The 24,626-nt window shown below is 41.3% G+C and overlaps 1 long non-coding RNA gene across 1 annotated transcript; it reads right to left on the bottom strand.

Annotated features, from left to right (window-relative positions):
• Window positions 1-2,457: 2,457 nt before the first annotated feature.
• On the bottom strand, window positions 2,458-22,864 carry LOC146374535 (uncharacterized). Its single transcript, XR_014802011.1, has 3 exons — window positions 21,381-22,864; window positions 9,979-10,069; window positions 2,458-5,943 (listed from the first exon to the last, which is right to left on the bottom strand). It is a non-coding gene; the product is annotated as an uncharacterized LOC146374535 (long non-coding RNA).
• Between the last annotated feature and the right edge of the window lie 1,762 nt (window positions 22,865-24,626).

Here is a 24,626-nt window from a genome sequence, read left to right as displayed (position 1 = left end):
TTAACCCTACTTATTATTTCACTCCAAACAAAAATGAGGTGAAGTGAATTTGCTAGAAAAAGTAGCATGTACTGGGGTAGAAACTAATATTTTAAAACTCAAACCAGAATTATCCACTATATCCGTCCCCATATATGCTTATGTGATTTACAATTGGAACCAACCCTTTAACACTGTGCTTCATGGGTCACAACCAAGCAAAGAAACTTTCAGGCTTTTGCAGCAAAATGAGCCAAGCTCCCCCAATCCTGAGACAGACTTATGATTTATGAGTTCATATTGCCACCGAAACTCAGTGGTATTAGAGTACTCAGAGCAGGAGTGATGTATGCTGTGAGATGGATTCGACTCTCATAAACGTACAGATTTGTCTGATTCTTTTCTTGGCTCTGCCTTTGAACTGCGACTCGTGTAATAAACTCTGAATTCCAGCACAATTTCCTGTCCCACTGGAAGATGCTTTGATGAGATGAGATCAGAGTTAAACACGTACAGAAAGGCACATACAGGTCCACGGTACACAGCGTTTATCTCACACACATGCCTATGATTGCACACACAGCTAGGCACACTTAGCTATACAGACTGATTATATGCATCGTGGGCCCCGAGGGGAATCCAGATAAAGTTTAAGGGTGGAGGCAGAGGAGAGGATGAATAAAGCTCAAAGGCAGCCTGACACACCGGCTTACAGGACAAAAGGCTCCATAAATACAGGATGTGAAAAGCAGACAGTAAATACCATCCTTGTAACAATACTCCTGAACCTTATTTACTCTGTTTCATGACCGAATGTCTCTTCTCTTCTAATGTACAATAAGAAATAGCCCTTTAATGTAGGAAAATCTGTTCCATATTTTATAGTATCACCCCATTACAAAAATTAGGAATTAGAAATGAGCCTGAGCATCTATATTTCTATTCTCTGTAATTTAAAGTGGTGTCTTGTCTTAATCAGCAGGTCTTACAACCTGGTATGAATCCTCTAAGCTACCGAACAAGACTCAACTGAAATCCCAAAGCATTCCTTGGCAGCAGAGTGCCTCTCTTTGTCTTGTGCATCTTAAAGAGCACACTGATTTACATCAGAGTGGGTCTGGATCAGATGTGCCCGTTCTTCTCATTCTCACGTCATGCTACCGTGGCACCGTCACACTACGCCCACCTCGCAAACGTATCTCCCATCTTTTTTCCACAAAGCATAACAAAATCAGCTTCGTATTTTTTTCTCTCCTGTATGTTTTTCTAAAACTTGCTGACTCTGCAGATTCCTTTTCCTTGAAAGTCTGAAGAATCGGTCACATCTGTTTAACACTTTTTCACTTCTTATAAGGTGCCAGAATTTATAATTTTGCATTTGTGATTATTTTTGAACAAACCCATTTGAATGAAAAGCAGATGGACATTTTCTTGCTGTACTTCAAATCGTTTAACCCTTTAAAGCCTGAACCATGAAATAATTCCTAAAAATGTTGAATGTTTTGAAAATGGAGGATTTATTGAACCATCTGAACCTGCACTGTTGTGTTTCACTGTGGCAGGTCATAACGTGAATTTCTTTTTGATGATAGGTTAACAAAGTAGTTTTTTCTTTGCTCACTGACTGCCAGGATTGAGAGTACGATCAAGTCAAAATAAATTACACATTTTGATTTGTTAGGTTTAGAATTGTGATCATGACCAATGACAACTTACATGCGAATCATGAATACAGGACTGTGGTCGAGTATTTTACTCCAAGTACATTTAGTAAAGCAAATTTGGCATTGCTGCTACTTCCAAAGAGGAATCAGAAAAAAGAGAAACCACATATGGGTGAATCCACTGATTTACAAGTGGACTGTCACATAACTCTGCAAAAAAAAAAAAAAAGCTAAACGACGGCCTCAGAGTTTCACTCTTCCAGTTTTGTCTCCCCTCTCACACACTCTTTGTCTCTTGTACTCTTTGGCCCCGGGACATTGATAAACACAGTTGATCCTGGGCCTATGCACTGAGCACAGAGTGTTTGAAGGGCAGCCTTTCTACTCAGGACCTTGTTTATTCTGCCCGCTCCCTGTCAACTGTGTTTAATGTCACCAGCCTTTTCTCTCCCCTGAACACACACACACACACACACACACACACACACACACACACACACACACACACACACACACACACACACACACACACACACACACACAGTCTTTACACAAGTTACCAGATAAAGGAAAGAGAGAGGAGGAAGAAATAGATAGCAGCTCCATGTGCATCTGTGTGTGTGATAGGAACATGGAGGTAATGCATGAAATTCAGAGCTGCTGATTATATCTCTGTTGAATGTGTGTTTAAGTTTGTGTGTGTGTGTGTGTGTGTGTGTGTGTGTGTGTGTGTGTGTGTGTGTGTGTGTGTGTGTGTGTGTGTAGAAATATGGAGGGTAGTTTGCTGAGCAGGAACAGGCGTACGTCTTGGCACACGGGCAGGGGTTTGGCATTTTGTTGTTCCCATCCTGCATGTGTTTGTGTATGTGTGCATTATTAGACCTGTTGGAACAGTGAGGTATGTGTGCTGTCACATTCAGGTTAAGGTGTGTGAGAGTGTGTGTGTAGTTAAGGTTAAAAGTGAACCCGCAGCGTAATCTCTGTGCTGACAGTCTAAATCCCCTGAGTGAAGTGGCTTTTGTGCAGTGAAAAAAAAGGCGTGCTACCTGTAAAGTTTGATTTCAGTCCTATTGCAACAGGAGAATACAGTGTTGCCAGCTTTATTTTTTACAATTACTGTAGATGTTTTAAGGCTGTAAAACCCCTCACTACACATTTTAGACAGTTTTCCCAGACAGGCATGAACATTTTCACACTTTTCTCTCTTGTTTAAACACTCTCAGAGCTCAAACCTCAGGTCCAGTATTATAGAATGAAACCAAAGATCAAACCCTGTTTTCAGGTCCAGAACATGGGAATAGAGCAGCTGCAAGAGAATCAATGGTACAGAAGTAGAGGAAGCAAGAAGAATGAGTTGAGTAAAGTTTGACTTATCTGACTGTTTTGTTTAGTTTAATGCGCCTCATAATGCGGTGTGCCTTATGGTCTGAAAAAACTTGATAGATTTATGTAAATTTGACAAGCTGAACGCATTCTGTACTGGGCAGGAGAGACGGCATGGAGGACATTGATTGACCATGGTCTACAGCTGATCAGGATGCAGAACACAATGCGATGTAGAAAGAAAAAAAAGCATCCAAAATTGCACAAAAAAAATCAGCGAAACAGCGAGGCTGCGAAAAGTGAACCGCGTTATAGCGAGGGACAACTGTACATTCATGCACCTTTTCATGAAGTTTGCCTTTACAAACATTTGTGAGAGAATGGTTCGTTCCAAAGAGCTCACTGAATTTTAGCATGGTCCTGTAATAGGATAGCACAGTTTCTGTCTTTTCAGGTCAGTTCTTGACATTTCTTCCCTTCTAGATATTCCGTGATTAACTGTTGGTGGTATTTTTGCAAAGCAGAGTTCAGGAGCCACAGCAACTCATCCATAACGTGGCAGGCCGTGTCATGTTAGAGTGAAGTGCACAATGCGTAAAAGTCACCATTGCTCTGCTGACTCAGTAACTGCACAGTTCCAAACGTGCTTTTAACATCAGCAGGAAAACTGTGTGCCAGGAGCTTCATGCCATCATGGAAGCCATGACTGAGCAGCTCCTGTAGGTGTCATGTCTAAGTGAGCCGGTACTTTTGTCCACATAGTGGATGTAGAGCTTCTGTTGTTTCCTACACAAATAGCAAATGCCATTGCCAGTATTTATAATTGTGCGTAATGTGCCTCTTTTGCCTTGGAATATCTAGTTGGTGGTTGAGATTCTTTCTTTGAGGTGATCATTTCTCTTTCGGTAGATTCAGAAAATGCCAGAAGAAGCCGCTTTAAATACGTAGGAGGACACAACAATAATGAATACACTTTTGAGCTGTTCCGAAACCACATGGAGTTACATTTCAAGGGAGGTGCACTTCAGGTTACAGCATTGGTTACTATCTAGATTACAGGATAAAGTTTCAGAAAGGTTTGAGATTACAACATAGATTTAATGCATAGATGTAATGCAGAGTTACTCATAACAGGAGTTGCTCAACTATGACATGAAGAGCCAGTTTTTGTGCTCATGTTAATGCCAGAGGAGATTTGGCAAAGCACTGGTGACTTTTACGCACTGTGCACATCAGTATGTAGAGACACATTTACTGCTATTTAAATCTTACAATACCCATTACTTTGGTCTTGAAGTCACCATTGTAGCAAGTTATGATCTCATGATACAGATTTGGGAAGATGGTTTGAGATAATCCTCACTTCAGTATGCCACCCACTGCACTCGTTGTGTCACGATGACACCATGCAGCAGCAGCAGGTAAGGCTGAGCAAAAGTCTGCTTTATTGCGTGAGAACTGAGAATAAGATTTCTTCACATAAAAGTTACACTAACTTGCTTTTGCACTCAGCCCACCAACATACTTGTCCCTTCCAAATAAATTTCGGGTTGTAACAGTAGCCAGTAGACAGGCTTTTATGTTTTTCCCCCATTTTTTCTTTCCAGGTCTACTTCATATATTTGTATAAATCAAGCAGCAGCGAGAGACATTTATATGTTAGGTCTCATATTTGTGAGTTCTGGGGTGAGGACACACACACACAAGCACGAACACACATACAAACACAACAGATGCATGCATATGCATAAAATCTCTCTATAAGTTTGGTCAAGATCATGGAAGCAAGGCTGCTACACAAATACGTCTGTACTCTTTTCCAAACTCAAACATGCAACAGCTCCCTAGGTCCAGGCTGCTCTACAGCCCTCCCCTACAAAACTGCCCCCCCCCACACACACACACATCTGCTGAGTTCAGTTCACAAAGAATTTAATAGCCAAGCAGAGGCACATCTGCAAGCCATTTCAAATGTTGCTGTTGAGTTGGACCAGGTCATGCAGAAGGACTGGACACTGCATCGACTGCGCAACCCCCCCTCCAAGGTCAGGACATCTGAAGGAGATCCAGGGAAGCAGAGTGGAGGATGGTATGTGGGTGTATGTGAGAAGAGAACAGCAGGAAACCCATCCTCCCTTTTCATGCTCAGGTGGACTTTATTGTCCAGGTTCAGTGTTAAAGCCTTCAAGTTCATTACCATGTTTAAACTCTTTCAAGATTTTCTTTTTCACTGACACACCCCAGGCCCGCTACCCCCATCTACCGCAAATGCAAAACAATAGTTCTTTTGTCAAGCATCATCATTCAAATGGTGCATACAGTAAAGGCCCTTTGACATTCATATTAATGGACCTATTTCATGTGAATGAGACACAGCAGGGGGGACAGATCTGGATATTTGCATGTTTCATTAATCAGCAAACATTTGTCGCTGGGTGGGCTGCGTAAGTGTGTGTGTGAGCTTATAAATTTCCACAATTTCAGGCAGTCGATCTCTGCTGAATAGAGATGGTCTGTGAAACCGCACAAAAAGAAGTAGAAGGAGCACACAGAAAGTTTGGGTGGCCTCATCATATACAGTTATGTGTGGATGGTTGTGTAAGTGTGTGTGTCTGTGAGCGTATGTGAGGCGAGGATCTACTGTAAGCCACATGCACACACACTATCACTGGTGATGAATGGCCTAACCTGGTGAGGTAGTCCCTCATGAACTAACACACACATACGCAGCCAGCTTGCAAATGGATTACACTGTGCTGAGACTAGTCATCTTGTGTTTCATCTCCTTTATCCCACACACACACACACACACACTGAGTCTAATCCACTGTGTATGTTTATATTGCCCGTGGTCCCCAGGATTACGGTGGCAAGTGGGGAATGCTGGGAACAGCAGGTGACGTGTCGTCAGGTGGCTTCAGGCTGCTTTCCATGACGTTAAGGCCTGAAACAGAAGACGTGTGGTGACTACACAGACCTGTGGAGAGAGAGAGAGAAAAAGAGGCATATAGGCACAAAAAACAAACTTAATATGTGAATCAATTCCATTTGAGTTCAATCTGATTTTATTTATATAGGGCAAAAATCACATCAACTGTTGCCTCAAGGCACTTTACGTTGAAAGTTAAAAACCTTACAATAATACAAAGAAAGCAGAGAAAACAGTCATATGACTCCCACCCCTCCCCCCACGAGCTAGCACTTTGGCAACAGTGGGAAGGAAAAAGTTCCTTTAAACAGGAAGAAACCTCCATCAGAACATGGCTCAGGGAGGGGTGGCCATCTGCTGCAACCGGTTGGGGTGAGAGATGATGTTATTTTTTATGTAAAGCAGCTTGATAGCAGCTACATGTACTGCAGGAGATCCCACATTATTAATAGATTTTGACCTCTCAGCTCTACAGAGCTGTTTAGCATCTCTCGGGCTGGTTTGGCTTTAGGGCTCAGATGTTTTGTTTTTTCGCCCTCATCGCTCTCTTCATCGAATGTATCAAAACTACCAAAACCTCTACAGTTACACAAAGTCACAAATATCAAGTTGTACTACAAAGTCAGAGGTGAAACATCGTGACTAATGCGAGAGATGTTTTCACACGATGTCCCATCATTATAGGTACGCTCACCTGGAGGCCCTCTGCTGCCTGCCGCTAACATTTACCAAGTTTGTGTAACCAAAATGCTGTGAAATCAGAAATACCGACAATCCACTACTACATGCATGTGAACACATAGGAACATAGTTGTCACTGGTGAGTAATTTAAACTGATATTGGACATAAGTTTGAATTACATTTATGTAATATAAGCTATCTAAAATATTACTTCCTTGTTCCTACTGCTCTACTTTTACCCTTAATGTTGCTACGTTGCTAACTTTTCTATTTTGTTAGGTCCTGTTTTTGGTTTAATTGTTAGTTGTATTTCTCTACAAACTACAGTTAGTAGTTTTTCTCATACAAACAATTATGGTTAAGCTAATAATGAATCCATGTGAAGAAATATCTAATCTGCTAAGTGCATCAAACAGGCACCAAAGAGAATCATGCAAAGACACAAATATCCTTTGCGGATCACCGGGGCCAGCAGCAGTTAACCTGCCTGTCACTCGCTTTACAACTGAGGAAACCACTGTCCAAACAAGATATGCTGCCACTCTGACACTCGGCTCTGACTCATCTTCCTCGCTTTTATCACCTGCAACTCTTTCCCACTGCTAGAACCAAAGCCACTACAGAGAATCTTCCAGGTCAAAGGTCATATAGAAAGCTTGAAGTGTGAAGATGGATTATGAGATTCATTGAAATTCTTTATTTCTAAACTGCACGTAGTGACAGGTTACAGTCATGCCAGGGATTTACAAAGGCTTTCAAGTAATGCTGTGTGATGCAGATTTTGGTATTGGTCCAACACCAGGAAACTACAGCGCCTGTATGGCCGATACCAATACTGATGCTTTTACCCTATAAGGGCAGTTTTTGTAGAGGAGAGCAGTGTGTCGTGACTTATGAGGTGAATCATCATCATTTTGCACATTCTGAACACATTTTAATGACCTCTAAATCACTGTGATTTTTACTTTCCACAATAATTAGTTAACTCAACAAAAAATTCATTTCAGCTTTTAATGCATTTTAAAACTGGGTGTTTTTGGAGATCTGGAATGTAAATATGCCGTCTCTTAAGGACTTTAAATGTATTATATAAATAAATCAGACTTCACAGTCAACACAGAAAGGTTCAGACAGTGGAAGTTTGATGTATATATTCTCATTCCCCCACAAAAAGAATTAATTTCCCATAATTCAGTGGGCTACATGCTGAACTTAGAGAATAGAACCAAACTATTGATCCTCTCTGATATCTGTACTATTGGTATCAATACTATTGATATCTGGATTGATCCCCCTACCTCTACTTTCAATCCAGTCGTTAAGTGATGACGTGACGAATCCTACTTCCGGGCCTAAAGTAGTCTGCGTTTAATATGGCTTTTGTGTTGTTAACATGTTTAATGTTTTGTATTTTCTTCTATTTAATCCCAAAAAGCTCCTAAAACAGTCAGTGATCACTGTTGACCTCCCTCGGCTTTTATTACCGCTAATCATTTATTTAAGCTCAGTTTTTAAAACCTTAGGATGTAACTACAGCCCAGCCCATGCAGCAGTATATGAATGACTAACCTTGTATTGTGGATGGATTATCTCAGTTGTTCTCCTGACTGAAGTTTGTTCCTTTTACAGCATCCTGCCATGCGATTACATTTGTTCCTGACCACCGAGAACACTCACGTTAACTTTTATCGAGTGGAAAAAAAGTTAGCTTGTTTATATTATGCTAACATAGCTGTGTCGCTAGCGGTCACGTAGCACATCATTATATACCAGCTAGCCAAACTTCAGTAACCCTACAAACGTCACTGCTGTTTAGTTTTCTGTCTTCATTTATGTTGGAAGTGATAACAGAGCTGTACATTTTAATTTGTTTCCAAAACCCCGCAGTCAGGACATGCTATATTGTATTTAGATAGAAGCTAGCGAGCTAACTTCCTGCTAACTTCTAACTCTGTTAAATGTCATAAATTCTGTTTTCATGGATGCCTGGATGTTAAACTCAATTGTTACACCTGGTAGAGCAGAACGCTGATCAGTTTATTAAAGATGAAAGACTTTAGACAGTTTTTCAACTCTCAGTAATGCCATAGTGATCGTTTGATATATGGACCTGCAGCAGAATTTAGGCCCAGACACGGCTAGTGACGTCAGACTTAACGACCGGATAACATAATGTGCATGTAAACTGCTGCCGGTGTAACACTACGTTTGTGTCTTTTACAGATGTTCTACTATCTTACAGTGTATATATAGCCTACTGGTGCCAGGCTGCATTATTACTGTAAAATTTCCCAGAATTTCATGTGAGACGATACTGACAGTCATCTTGTCCATAACGTCTGTTTTGCATGCAGACAGGCCTTGAAAAATTGTTAACAGGCACAATAATGCAGTGTTTTGAGAACTGGTTACCGAGCTCGCCAAGGGAAAATTTATGATGGAAGGATGTTTCTGGTTCCCAGGGCTATTCAAAGCATTAAACCCTGAATCCACGTGCCAACACAGAAACAGAAATACGTATCAAAGGAAGAATGGCTGCTAAACATAAGAACTAATGTCCAGTGGAGCAGAGATGCTTTGGAAGGATTTGAAAGAAGCAGACAGAATGGTGTATCTGCGGGTTTTATGGACAGCACAGATCAACATTAGGCTGAAAGGTGCCTCCATCAGACTCCACACATTTCTATGAATGTTCTACCGCATGGGAAGGCCAAGTCACTGATGGCTGTTTTGAATTTTAGGATCAAAATGGCTTTTCAACATAACTGCCCATCTCTATGCAAAACCACCATTGGCTGATTGTTAATCTCATGCGAAGGAAAGGCAGCTGTAATTATCTCTTCCTTTCAAATGACAGCTGCTTGGACTTCTCTTCAGCCCGCACGAGTCCTCTGGACAACTTCTGTTAAAGCATCTGGAAAGATTTACCCCACAGAAATGCTTTTTTTGGTCAAATGTTTTTCTAATAGGTATTTTGTGATTTCATCTCGCTTGGTAGCTACAGTTTTGCAAAGATTTTCCTCATGCCAAACTACAGGTTTGTTCTCAAATGACCTGTGGACCCACGTTTAATTATGAGAGACAGAACAACAGAACAAATACAGACTGGTGGGGGAGAGAGAGATGAGGAGACATGCATGTGGTGAGGACGCCAAGAGCTGTAGGCCTGAGTTTGAAAAAAAGAAAGATTGGAGAAGAAAGAAAGAAAGTGAAGTAGGGGGCGGACGTGAACAGAAAGCAGGAGGGCGGCAGTCAGTTATATAAGCCAGCTCAATGAATCACTGCAGAAATCAGAGCTATCAGACCGCTGACACAGACAGACTTGGCCGAGGAATTGGAACAATATGAGGAGTAGCACAAATGATAGGGCCTCTTGGTTGTTGAGTCATGTTGTTTCTTACCAGATCAAAGGTCGATCATCTAGGTCCAACGCTGCATTCATTCCTGTTTCCTTGTAACTCCTTTTGTCACATGCAAGTCCCGGCACAGGAGCTGTTGATTTGCACATTTACAAGTAATTGGACTTAAACTTCTGGCAAGCCAGTTCTGTTGCTCATTTGCCAAAAAAGCCATTAACATAGTTTTGTATTTTACCCTAAGCAAACTGAAATAAAACAAACCCGTGTGTGTGCGTGTGTGTGCGTGAGCTTGTGTTTGATTTAGGTGTAGATAGGGATTACAGATACACGTATAGGATTTCATCCCCTTAAACCTAACTTGGGGAATGTGTGTTTATACCCTTGTATTCCCTGTTTTTGTGCCTGTGCGTGTGTGTGTGTGTGCGTGTGTGTGTGTGTGTGTTGCGACGCCGTAGAGGAGCCTGGCTGTAATGATCCAGCACAGCTTGTTTGCACAGCCACCCAAAGATCCAACAGGTCCACAGATTCAATCAAGGAGGATGTGGTTTCACTTCTAATTTTACACAAACCGTCTCGGCTATGCTCTGGATGACTGTAGAGTTGAGAAAGAATGAACATAGAGAATGATTGAGTGGCAGGAGATATGAGTCTGTAAGCCTTTCTTCCTGCACTTGCATTCATGTCTGCATGTGGGGCATGAAGGAAAAGGATATTCTGTTTGTGCAGAGGCATGGAGAAAGTGCAGAAATCAGCGTGTGCAGTTGTGTGTGTGTGTGTTTCAGATGTATGCTCAGTATTAGTGCATAATTTTAGTCTGCGTGCAGAACTCCTGACCCACTGCTCTAACAGCAGAGCAGTAATGAGCTTATTAGTCTAGTGATGTATTTAAGGCAGGTCACAGCAGTCGGGATTATTAGCAGCAGACTGTACACACATGGACATGTGATTTAGGGTAGTGGCAGTAATTGCAGTCAAGTACCAGTAGTACCAGCAGTGCTGGAGCTAGTTGTTAGTGCTGAGGCGGTATAGTTTTGTTAATAAAGGGGATGTGTTTTTGCCAGTTTTTTTAAATTATAACCATCTGGTGTTGACTAAATAACATTAAGCAGAAAAAAACATATTTCCTCCAAATCGAAAGTCTAAAAGCTTGTAAAGTGTCCTTTTACACTATTATGAAAACGTCCTGAGCCTCGCCTCATGTCTTTAATCCGAAATGGGGCAGTTAATTATTGTACCATGTGCAAACACGGAAACACAGTGTATAATACAACAACAGACTTTGTACAGTTCAAAGATTAAAGGTCAATATTTAGTATGAACACCTTTATTCTCCAACACAGCCTCTCTTAGGCAAGCTTTCTTGTTACATCTTTAAATAGTCTTCAGGAAAAGTTCTCCAGGGTCTCAAAGGACGTTCTTTGGATGTTGGCCTCCTTTTGTTCTGTTCGCCACCAAGAAGATGCGGCACTTTGTATATTATGTAGCGGTCCGGGCTCTGGGGAGGCCAATCCATGGCTGATAATGTTCCATTGTGTATTGTTGTGTTCTTTTACTGCACTACTGCATGTTTGGGATCATTGTCATGCTGAAAAATGAAACAGTCTGATGCTAATGGTGGATCAAAATCTGCGTGTGTTTATAATTTGATCAATTTTAATAAGATCTCCAGCACCACCAGCTAAAATTCAGCTCCAAACCATGACAGAACCCTTAAACCAAGACCATTTCTGATGAGGCTTTGTGTAATTAGCCTGCTACTTCTGGTTTTGTTCTCCCCCCTTTTCCAGTTTCCTCAAAATTTGTAAGAACACATTGCACACCATGCTGTGATATGCCACGTTTATGGCTAATAGCTCTTTGGGAATCACCTTGCTGGTACAAAAACAATATCTTATGCCTGTCAGACTGTGTTCTCTATGGCATTTTGTTAGATTTCGATTCTAATAAAGAAATGAGAATAAGTTTTGTATTTTGCCTCAGGCTGCTAGTAACAAAGTGCCTATAGATACAATTTATTTATTTTTTTCACCCCTCCCTGAGCCTGGTACTGCTGGAGGTATCTTCCTGTTAAAAGAGAGTTTTTCCTTCCCATTGTCGCCAAAGTGCTTGCTCTGAAAAAAGTCAGAATTCTGACTTTTTTCTCAGAATTCTGGAAAAGAAGAAAAAAAGACATGCCTACTTTTTTTTCCGGTGGCCCTAATCCTGTTCCGTAGCGAAAAGCCAGAGAGATGTGTTTTGTTTTGTTTTTAATGTTATTTTGTGATGTATCATGATTTATAGGCTTGAACTTAATATAGAAAAAAATAACACTGAACATATTAATGCACCTTTCTAGAAATGAACCTGAGGCACGCTGCATAGTTTCTTTTAAAGAAAAGAGGAACAAGGTGCTTCTCTGTCATCTAGGCCAGTTTTTGCGCCAATTCTGACTTTTATCTCAGAATTGTGACTTTTTTTTCAGAATTCTGGAAAAGAAGAAAAGAAAAAGACGTCCCCACTTTTTTTTTTCCAGTGGCCCTAATCCTCTTGCGTATTTCACTGTCACACAAGTTTGCAGTTTTCTCTAAGCTTGACACCAGTGACAGCAGTAATTGAGTACAAAGAAGAGTAAACACGCAGGTCAAAAGTTAAAAGCAAATATTGACCCAATGACTTGACACCGTGCAGCAATGAGCAAGGTGGGCACAACTTTTGGGAATTTGTTACTGCTGGTTCCCAGAACTGCTGTTCATTTTCAGAGGCAAAGAGAGCTACACCAGAGATCCAACTCTCCATTTGTACATGGGCCTTAAGCTTCCAGCAATAAGACAGCTATTTTAAGTGTAAGTTCCAGTTTAACCATGGGAATTGGTTTCAGCTCAAACGAAAATCGTCCTGACATTTACAGCACCTAGCAGTGCCGTTCACGACATAAACACCCCCATCAGATCGTGCTGGCAGAATAAAGTGCGGACGAAGAAAACAACATGGGCTCTTTGTGTTTAACTGCTTCCTCTGACTTTCACAGGCGTCTTTCTAATAATGTCTCAAACTTAACGACTTCTTCATCCTCCAGTTCCATCTCAGGTTACAGCTGTCTATCTCTAACAAAATTATACCTTTGAAAAGATTTCCAATCTCCAAAACTGGACAAAGGACCTTAGTGCCTTTCATTGTTAATTACCTTTATCAGCGCATATATATCTTAGCTATATCTTCAACTGCTTGCTTTTGCTTCCAGCTTTCATTATGGACACTCTTGAGTTTCAGCTGAACTGCTATCATGATAAAGACTCAGGGCTGGAAATCTAGAGCAGAGGCCATTTTGATTCTTCAGTGACACGTAATGGAGGCCATTGAGTAGTCCCTGGACAGGAAACCAGGGGCCATTGGGGGTCGTTGACAGGCGTCACTGACCCCTTTCTCCACTCATCTGGGGAGAAACCAGAGCCATCCAGCTGACAACACAACATCTCTTCACATTCAGAGCCGGCCAAAGATTTGGTGCTAATAGCCGAGGAATGATGATTGTCCCCGCGGTCAGGTTTCACAGAGGAGACGTTTGCTGACAAAGGAAGGGAAGGGGGAACGTGAGCTCAGTGTCAAACACCGTGTGCATGAAAGCTCTGAGAAGTATTAGTCACATGCTTTCATTATTTTATCTTTTTGTGACATACATAATCCATGAAAGTTATAAAACTCGCAGACACTTGCATTATATCAGATAATTAAAAGTGACACTAATTATTTCCTATGGGGCTTAGGCTGGTCACACAGTGTGAAGACAACCAGCTGCAACCTGAGCTGTACTGGTCTCAGAATCTCTGCTCAGCGCTTAGTGGAACTCATAGTTCTGAAGAAATTCAACCATACTGTTAAGTGTCCAGACCAAGGTTTATGCTAAATAATAACCATAATCTTTCTTTAACCTTAAATGATTTTGCTCAAATGCACACACACCATACAGGTTGTTTCAGGTTGTATCTATCTGAATACTGTGCGTTTACATCTGCATGTACATAAATCTGGAGCAAGCATAATAGATATTCCTTCGTTTAAAAAAAGATGTCTAAGAGGTCTTCAATGAACCATCAAAAGGCTTTGGACAAGCTACCTGAATGCATCATTTTAGCCTTTCCATAGTTCATCATCTATGCCTGCTGACTGTCTTGCATGTCACCTTTTTTTTTTCAGGGTTACTGCTTCACTGAGAGATTTGTCCACAATCTTAGACAACTTTAAGCAGCAGAGTCATTTTTACTCCAACGCTGCTCACAAACCAATTTTCATGTGTAAAAAAGTGCTTAACATTTAAAAGTATACACTATAGGGCACAACATCAGGACTAAAAGTGTCTCTCGGTGAAATCTGAATATCTTCCTTGAATATGTTTGAATCAGAAGAATAACTACACACAGGAGGAATTGAGCTTTGAATGAAGCAACCAAGTCCCTGATATTAAACTACATAATGTGGATATATAGTGTCAAATAATAGGATTATATGTGTGCATCATTAAATCATTCAAATGGGCCTCTTATGCCTTTTCATATTTTCTATCACTTTGTCACAACAGTGGATACTCATATTACACACGGCCCATTTTGAAACCATGAAGTCAACATAATACTTTGTAATGTGATTTAGATTTTTTTTTCCACTCTCTGCTCTATGGTTTCACTGGGAAGAGGTATGCTTGTCACATCACACATCACAGGACCCCACCCACACTTGTTTAAACCATCTGTTTGTGAGCTGCAGCCAATTATAAGAAAGCTAGCTTAAAAGGAGGGTGGAAAAATAGCTAAAACTGCTTGTTTCAGGCAGGATAAACTGAGGGACGGCATCGATGCCTAAGTAAATTAGAACTGTGAATTAGGCAAAGTTACTCTAGTAGAGTACAAAAAATGCAGAGCTGGAACAACCCAATATCCAGTGATGGGAATAACGGCATTACAAGTAACGGCGTTACTAACGGCGTTACTTTTTTCAGTAATGAGTAATCTAACTAATTACTATTCCTATCGTTACAACACCGTTACAGTTACTAACAAGAAAATGCAGTGCGTTAGTATTTTTCAACACACACACGGTTGAAGCTGTCTTCAGCTTAGTGGGAGGTAGGAGGGCAAAACAATCGCACAAGTGGTTCTGATTGGCTGAGTAAGAGTAAGGTAGTAAACCAATCAGAGGTACACTTGGGCGGATGTTCACATACAAACAGATAGCACAGTAACAAAAGTCATGGAGAGCCCGGATGATTCGAAGGTAGCATTTTTTAAGTGGAGGTACAGACATTATTTTTCACTCAAAGAGATAAAAGGCAAGAATCTGTATGTGAAATGTAACCTATGCCCTGGAACAAAGTGCCTTTCAACATCAGCTACAAGCAATTCAATCTTACGAAGCACCTCTCAACGTCACATGCTTCAACAAAACTGGTCGCCAAGAACAACGGTGTTGATGCTAGCAGGCGCAGCTCAAACCCAGGTGAGGCTAACATGAGCTCAGCGAGCGATGGAGATGTAGCGACGCAATCCAACCTGTCTAAGCTTGATTTCTCTTCTCCACAAACATTTGTGACTGTGACACAGACTGACTTAAACAAATTGACAGCAAATTGACAGGTATGTCGTTGAGAACATGCTGCCTTTATCAACAGTCGAGTCAGATTCCTTCAAGTCTCTTCTTGCCAAGATACCAACAAGAGGAGGGGTCGGCCCACCATGCAGAAAGGCTTTTTCCAAATACATCGACACCGAGTAAATGAATGTCGAGCTCAAAAAGACATTTAATGAGTTAGAATACGTCTCTACTACAGCAGACATCTGGACTGCATTTAATAAAAGCTATCTTGGTGTAACAGTACATTGGATAAATCCACACAGCATGCAGAGAGAGAAAGCAGAAGATTCAAGGGTCGCCATACGCAACATTGCTGTTGAGTTGGACATCATTCCCTCACACTATGGCATATCCCACAAAATAACATCAACTGCGACGGACAATGTCTCTAATTTTGTCAAGGCCTTCAAAAAGTACCAGCCAGTTGAGGAGGATGACTCTGAGAATGATGAGGACGAGGTAACTTTTACAAACATGAATGATGCCTTAAAAAACAGTGTTGGTGATGATAATGACAACGATGAAAATGTAGGTGTGACGATCACTCTGCCGCCACACCAGAGATGTGCATCACATACATTAAGTCATGTTTCTTGTAATGATGTTGACAAGTGGCTACTTTCACAATCAGAAACAAAGGCAGTATATAGAAGCGCTACCACAAAGTGCACAGGGTTATGGAACAAGGCCAGTCGTTCAACAGTGGCTGCAGAGACAATGGATGGCATTATTGGAAAGAAACTGCTAGTTCCTTGCACTTCCTTTTATGATTCCCTGGCTCGAATCTGTGAGATTTCTCTTGTTGAGCTGAACACCATCTTCTCCAAGTTTGGGTTGACAGCCATGACAGAGCGGGAACATCAGTTCATCAGGGAGTACTGCACTGTCATAAGGCCACTTACAGTGGCACTGGACATTCTTCAGGGAGAGGACAACACTTTTTATGGGATACTCCTACCCACACTGGAGACATTGATGTTTAAGACCCTGGAGTTGAGCAGTGGCCTGCAAATTCTTGAAAATCTTCCAGAGGCATTTGTCACAGTAAGAACTTGTATTTTTAATCAATTGCATTTTATACATATGGATGGAAAATGCATATTGTTAGTTTATACATCTTATTCTACGCTTTAGAGTTGTATGACTAGAGATCAAGTGGCAAGGGTGCTGAAATTGAGGCACAAGAAAACGGACATCTGCTGCAAGTAGTTTTATTTTCGAAACACTCACCAGTGGGATGTAAAATAGAAATGAATAAATGGAAGTTTTCACTTCGGAAGACAGTCTTTACTCGCTGGAAAACCTACACACACAAATACTCGTGTCTTGGATAATGACGTGCAGTAAATCAAGTGACACACAGATCACTTTCAAACACACTCGAACCACCACAGGGGAGGACAGACCACCGCAAAAAGCCAAACTCCATATGAGAACCAAACAAACATGAAAATTTACTCAAGACGAGCAAGACCAGACGAGGATTACGGTCGACTGCATAAACGCAAACACGAAGGACGTACAGGAGTGACTTGGATGTCGCAGACCACACTAGGCTTTAGGTTTCTGACCACAGTTTGCAGTCTCGAGATTTGGATGTAGGTTAGCGGGGCTAATCTCGTTCTGTCTGCGTTTAAAAAGCATCCAGACCTTTCGTCCTTCGTCCAACCGCAGATATCCTACAGTTTCTGCCAAGTCTTCCTTTGGCCTCCGTCCAGCAGGCAAATGCAAACCTCCCCTCCCTCATTTCCCTCCACCGTCTCACCACCCCCCTCTCTCTCCATCTTCTTTTTCTTCTTCTCTAACTGTTGTGTAAACCTCATAATTACAACCATGGGGAATTTTCATGTTTGTACAAGAAATGAAGTTTGACATGGCCCTTAAAGGTACAGCGAGCTGAGTGACCCCGAGCTCCCCTGAAAGTATTCAAACCCCACCAGAGCAAATTAAAAACGCATCGTCATTAATCTCGAGTGCCATCTTTTTTTCTTTAGAAAAGTTTTTTTTGGTTTATTTTTTTAGAACTTACAAGGTTTCCATTCCACCCGTCCGTCTTAACGGTAAAGCACTATTACCACTAATCCTGCTGTCTGACTCGGGGCTGGGACCCTCTTCACACGGACAGCCAAGAGAGAGAAACCCCATCTGGGCCCAGCCAACCAAAACCACACGGCTTTATGAAGGACGTGTGAAAACTCTGCAAATATCTGGGTTTGGAGTAATAAGAGGGAATCTGATGTATAGCACGGAAACATAAGCGCGCCTTCTTTGTTTTTGTTCTCTTGCCCGCTCCTTCTTCATGCGCTTTTCCCTCATGTATCACCGGATTTCTGTTTGCACTGCTGATACATTCTTCGTGGCTGATAGTTGTATCAAACTTAATTTTAACTGGCACAAGTCAAAAGCAAATACCAGTGTTCCAGCAGTGAAGCGTGACACACACAATTTTCTTTGTTTAAAGATACGACAGTGTGCCGGGGGTGTAAAATTAATCAACAAAAGACTGCCTTTTTTGTTTCCAGTCGTATATAATTGTCCACAGATCCTCATCCAGTATTTGAGTAGCAAGCAGTGCTTAATGGGCCTGCATTCTTAAAATAAGTATGTTTAAGGTTGAGCACCATTTTCATGCCAACACCCTTCAGTCACTATGACCTGATCTCTTGCAACTTTGCAAAATGTGGCTCACATCTATTTTTATTAGTGCTGGGAACAACAACTCAGGACACATAAAACTGTTGTCATTTTCCCATAACTGCAAGAAGACAGAGTTATGGGAAGATTGATTTCAAAATGTCTTTAGTCACAATGAACACATGCAAATGTCCCAGCAGAAGAAACAAAAGTCATGCTGGAGCCATCCTTTCATAGCTTTTCTGAGAGCAGCTAATAACAATTCATTGTTACTACTTCAAAAAAAAAAAAAGATACCATGATACTCCCTACTAGAAAGTCTAACAAGTCAAAACCCTTAAGCTGTAGAATAGTAGATAACAAATCAGAAGTGTCCTGGCTTTGTCAGTATAGAGCTACAAAGGAGCTGAATATTTTGACTTTGCTTTGCTAAAATTAAGACACATATAGTCTTAAGTCTCAGCATCCCACAGAAACTCATGCAAATAAGGCCAGATTTAAATCCCAGTGCTGGGACGCGTATCAGCAGGACTGGAAGGGCCACTCTGGGAGAGGGCTGGTCTAAGTGAGTATACTTCATACGGTATTTCCTTCCCTGTTTTTCAGACTGACTATTGTCAATACAAACCAGAGCCTGTCAAATATGTGTTTTTTTGCATTGTGCTTCACTTTCATAATAACCAATTATGATCTTGCGGATGGATAATAAAACAAAGGGACCCCACGCTGCGAGAAGTGACTAAACACTCCCTGTAGTAATTTTGACTCCTTTGGGATCATTTTGGGTGTTATCTGGGTTGCTTTGTTTCCCTTTGGTCTCTTTTGTATGTCTTTGTGGTTGTTTCCTGTTTCTCACTGGAGTTATTTTGTGTGTCATTAGGTTTGTATCAAGTCTCTTTATGTTGGCATGTGTCTCCCTGTGGTCTTGAGGGGTAGGTTTTGTGTCTCTTTGTGGCGCGGTTGCGTTTCCTTTGGGATCCGAATAGAAAGGTGCGTTTAACAGCGCTGAGCAGCAGATTATGTCATATTTAAATATAATGATTAGTTATGTGGTCAGCAAAAGCAGCTCAACATATGTGGCTGAAAAATGACAGCGAGAGATACAATAACTTCCAGTGTGGTTTGACTATTTTAGACACGGAGGCTATGTTTTGTAGTCTGTGGCCAGAGATTCAAAGAGCATCCACACAGGAAGGCCCACGCACCAATAGGGTGACCAGAGAACATAGAATTTAGTGACCTAGTGAGTCAAGCAACTAAAGTGACAACCAGTGCTGGTAAAGGATACCACTGATTATCATATGAAACTGTAATAAATACTTTAAAGGCAACAGGAGCCTGGAATATGCACTATTATCCAAAAGAAAGTGCCATGAAAGCACTTTCCGGCTGGTGTTTCTGGCTGCACTTTCTGGCTGGTGCACTTATGTGGCTGGTGTTTCAGGCTGATATTAGCTAAGAGCGAAGGTTATATTTATATACTTGAAATGAAAGAAAACTTGACAGAGTTAAAGTGGCAACAAACTTGAGGTAGCCTTAATAAACAGTTCACACAGTATGATTGAACTGCTTATCTTTCGCATTGGCATTTTAAGTCAAATTTACCAGTATCAAATGGATTACAAGGTGTGATTCAAAAGGCTTAGGAATTAGCCTATAAGTATAACTAATTTAAATCTAGTCACTCCCCTCCACACCGTCTTCGACAGTGTTCAGTGTAACGCTCTACAAGGTAACAAACATGTAGCAGCAAGCTAACACAAAGCTCCACACAAAATTCCTGTAAACACATTATATTTTTAAATTCACTGATTACATATACATACATTACATATAGAAATATGGACATTACTTTAATTTTTATTGCATAAAAGAGGACAGACCACCGCAAAAAGCCAAACTCCATATAAACAACCACATTATGCTGCTAACACAAGTTCGGCTCTGCACTGACAGAATGCTAACGCAAAGGTAGCAGAGAAGTTATTATAAAGCTGTGTAAGCTGACCCCCAGCTCAGCAGCCAGAGCCTGAACTTTGTTGCCTGAACAGCAGGTAGCAAAAACAGTGATGAGCAGTCAGGTTTGTGGCCTCCATTTCTACCTGGTCATGTTTCTAAAGTAAAATCACGGTGACGATCACTTTGAAGTCTCTTTGGGCTAGTTTTCAACTTTGCTTTGTGTTCATACATAAAAACTAAAAGAAAGGTTGTATGTGTGTCTTCATGTGTTCTTCTATGGAACTGGAGCTAAGCTTTATATTGTTAAAACTAGTAATGAGACAATGCCTTTCAGGTCATTTTACTGAGCATTGAGAAAGTAATGCAAGAACTGATTTTAAGGTATGTACTGCATTACTTTTAAGAAAAGTAACAAGAAATGTGTAATACATTACCTTCTTTAAGTAATGACCCCAACACTGCATCTTTCAGACAGACAGCTGTTTCAATCCACAGAAGTCCTCTTGAACTTCTTTTCTTTAATTTGACCATAGTTCATAAACTTGTATGAAAAGCAAACACAGACTTCTTTTTAAAGCAAACCCAACTTTTGTGTGGAACATCATTGGATCTAATGAGACACAGTTCCATCACAAAAAAGAGGGCTCTGCAAAGATCATAGTTGTTTAGTGGTAAAATTTTACATGTACTAGCCTGAGCCTCATATGCGGTGAAACCTTTAAAACTGCTTTCCTGTAACACTGAAATTGAGAATGGCTCTCAAGGACTCTGTATTTTCCTCTTAACACCCTACAACACTGCTTACTGCGGCATTTTTTAAGTGCCATTATTAGGTGGTATTATGAGGTGAATTACAGTATATCTTCGAACACACATGCTTACTTCAATAATACTATAAATGTACATAAAGGCTCGCCTCCACACACATAGCACTTGGTACACCCTCTCTTTACATCTCAGATACTGATAGACCCCCATTACTTTAATATGAAAATTACAACCACATGGAATTTCTCCCATGGTTCAAACATACAGCGGCTGGTGACCACACTGTATGGCAGCCTGTCGCTCCACTTCTGTGTTTTTTTTCACCCTCCTCCCCTCCACTGATCAGGCACTTCAAGCTTTGCCAACCATAACACAGTTGGCACAGGACTTGGCCTCCCATCACTGCAGTGCACGCAAATGCTGTTTCACTTCTTTCTTCTCTTTTTTCCTCATCATCTGTTTATTTTTTTTTTCCTTACCTAATGGAAATTTTGAGGTCGACTGGTGTTGCCTGTTCCGGGCGAACAGTTCCAAGCACAAAGGGTAGGATGAAGAATGGACGGAGGGTTGAAAAAAGACAGTAAGAAGTCGCTGGGCAAATTCAGTTTTTTAACCAGCATTGAGGGAGCTTCAAAACAGCTCCCATGTGTTCTTTATTTCAGCTGGGGTTCGATTGCAAATGGAGTGAGGCGAGAGCTGGCTAGACCCTCTAGCCGACACACAAGTACTACACACACACACACACTGAGAGACGTACATACTCTGCCCACTGTCCCCATCCGCCAACCACATCCACTGACTACAAACCGATACAGAGCAGGGGGACTGTACTTTCCCAGACCCTGCTGCCAGTTTGGACTTATTACATTACCTAGATTTACTTTATGACAGTACAACAAGACATTGTGGTTTACAAGAATGCAGGACTGTCTTACAAAGCCATGAATATACACATAGTGAAGATTACAGCCATCCAGGGGAGGCAATTGAGAACACTTTCTCTTTTCCAGGAGCAACAGTCTGGTTCATATTCAGCCACTCTCAGGCCTGAGAGATGCCGGGGGGCTGTTTGCTGCTGAGCACAACTTCCTGGCTTGCAAAAAGGTAAACAAGCTTGTTGATGAAGGGGAAAGAAATTATTGTTCATTTAACATCTTTTCATCATCTCGGATGGTCAAAAAGATTGAAAAGATCATGTAGCACAAACTCCACAGTTCATGTTTATATTATGAAGTTTTCTGGCCAAAGCTACTTTTAACATCCACCAAGTTACTGGCGACTTGAGGGGTACGAATAGGGCTTGGGTGAGAGTGATGTACATCAATTTTTATAGATTTTTTTTTACATATTTGGAACATACAAATGGAAAAGCTTTTAAAAGAAAAACTGTAATGCCAAAATCAGTGTGTGAAACTTCAACTGAAAAGCAATATCTTCTAGTTTAGAAAATTTCCATATCTTGCAGGTCAAACTGGAGGGATTCAGTTATTTAAACTTCTGACACACGTGAAAGAATGAAGGATAAAGCCAGGGTATGTATGTGATATGCACCGTAGGCATTAAAATAACACTCTGGCTTTGAGCCTTCTACAATTTCTTTTCATTTTGCCATCTTTATGACATTATGACCTGTTCCTGCCTGTTAGATTTCTTGGCTTATTGCAAAGGCTGTCAGCTCTTCCGTCTATTCTTAGTTCTCATTCCCAAGGTGTCAGATACTGATGTTTTTACCAAAGTCCCTTGAATCTCACCGACACACATAAGTTGTCTCTCTTGCTGTCAGACTGCAGCAATAGACAGACTTGTTCTATCCAGTCTTTAGGTCTGACATCATTAGCTGTGTCTGGGCCCAAACTCTGCTGCAGGTCCGAAAGTCAAACAAACACTGCAGCATCACTGAGAGTTTAAAACTGTCTAAAGTCTTTCATCTGTAATAAAATGATCAGCGTTGCTGCTCTACCAGGTGTAACAATTACATTTAACATCAAGGCATCCACCAAAACAGAATTTATTAAATTTAACGTTAGAAGTTAGCAGGAAGTTAGCTCGCTAGTTTCCATCTAAATATAGTATACCATGTTCTGACTGAGACATTTCTGAAACAAATTCAAACGTACAGCTCTGCTATCACTTCCGACATAAATGAAGACAGGAAAGTAAACAGCAGTGACGTTTGTAGGGTTACTGAAGTTGGGCTAGCTGGTATATAATGATGTGGTACGTGATCGCTAGCGGCACAGCTATGTTAGCATAATATAAACAGTGAAGCTGGAGCATGAACGCTAACTTTTTTCCACTCGATAAAAGTTACCATGAGGGTTCACAACGGTTAGAGACAAATACAGTTGCATGGCAGAACTTGGTGTTCGCTCGCTCTGCGGTAGAGTATCACTTCCTGTTCCTGCTCAAACACAGTGGTGTTTCTGAGTAGCTTATTTGCTTAGCAATTTAATTAACAACTTTTAAATACATTCTTCTTTCATAGTATAATCTTCACGTGCTTCATCCGAAGCACACTTTCTGTGTACTCACTACCTAATTTATAGCCAAAGTATTCACTCACTGTCTCTGTACTGTTTCGCTAGCTTAGCTTAGCTCGTAGCCGACTCGTTAGCACCATGGCTACTTCACCTGTCCCTCCTGCACTTTCTTGCTCATTGTGTCAGATGTTTAGTTACTCCTCGGCCTCCTTTAGCAGTAATGATATCTGTAACAAATGTAGCATATTTGCAGCTCTGGAGGCCAGGATTACTGAATTGGAGACTCGGCTTCGCACCCTTCATTCACCCGTAGCTAGCCAGGCCCCTGTAGCTGGTGCAGCCGAAGATAGCGTAGGCCCCGCTAGCTGTTCCCCGGCAGACCCCAAGCAGCTGGGGAAAGAGGGCGGCTGGGTCACGGTGAGGAGGAAGCATAGTCCTAAACAGAAGCCCCAGGTACACCACCAACCCGTTCATGTGTCTAACCGTTTTTCCCCACTCGGTGACACACCCGCCGGGGGTCAAACTCTGGTAATTGGTGATTCTGTTCTCAGACATGTGAAGCTAGAGACACCGGCAACCATAGTCAATTGTCTTCCAGGGGCCAGAGCAGGCGACATTGAAGGAAATTTAAAACTGCTGGCTAAGGGTAAACGTAAATTCAGTAAAATCATAATTCACGTCGGCAGTAATGACACCCGGTTACGCCAATCGGAGGTCACTAAAATCAATATTGAATCGGTGTGCAACTTTGCTAAAACAATGTCGGACTCTGTAGTTTTCTCTGGTCCCCTCCCCAATCAGACCAGGAGTGACATGTTTAGCCGCATGTTCTCCTTAAATTGCTGGCTGTCTGAGTGGTGTCCCAGAAACGATGTGGGCTTCATAGATAATTGGCAAACCTTCTGGAGGAAACCTGGTCTTGTTAGGAGAGACGGCATCCATCCCACTTTGGATGGAGCAGCTCTCATTTCTAGAAATATGGACAAATTTATTAAACCCCCCAAAATATGACTATCCAGAGTTGGGACCAGGAAGCAGAGTTGCAGTCTTACACGCCTCTCTGCAGCTTCTCTCCTCCTGCTACCCCCCCAAAAACCCATCTCCATAGAGACTGTGTCAGCTTCCAAAAAGACAAAAAACAAACTAAAAACCAGCAACAAACAACTTGAACATAAAGAATCAAAAAGAAAGAACAGTACAGTATCCACATCTGAACCAAAGAGTAAAACAGTGAAATGTGGATTA

This window comes from Perissodus microlepis, chromosome 13 (assembly GCF_051167445.1).
Source record: "Perissodus microlepis isolate ML-2025 ecotype Zambia chromosome 13, ASM5116744v1, whole genome shotgun sequence".
In the NCBI taxonomy this organism is placed as follows: domain Eukaryota; kingdom Metazoa; phylum Chordata; class Actinopteri; order Cichliformes; family Cichlidae; genus Perissodus; species Perissodus microlepis.
This window is presented reverse-complemented; position numbering and strand designations above follow the sequence as displayed.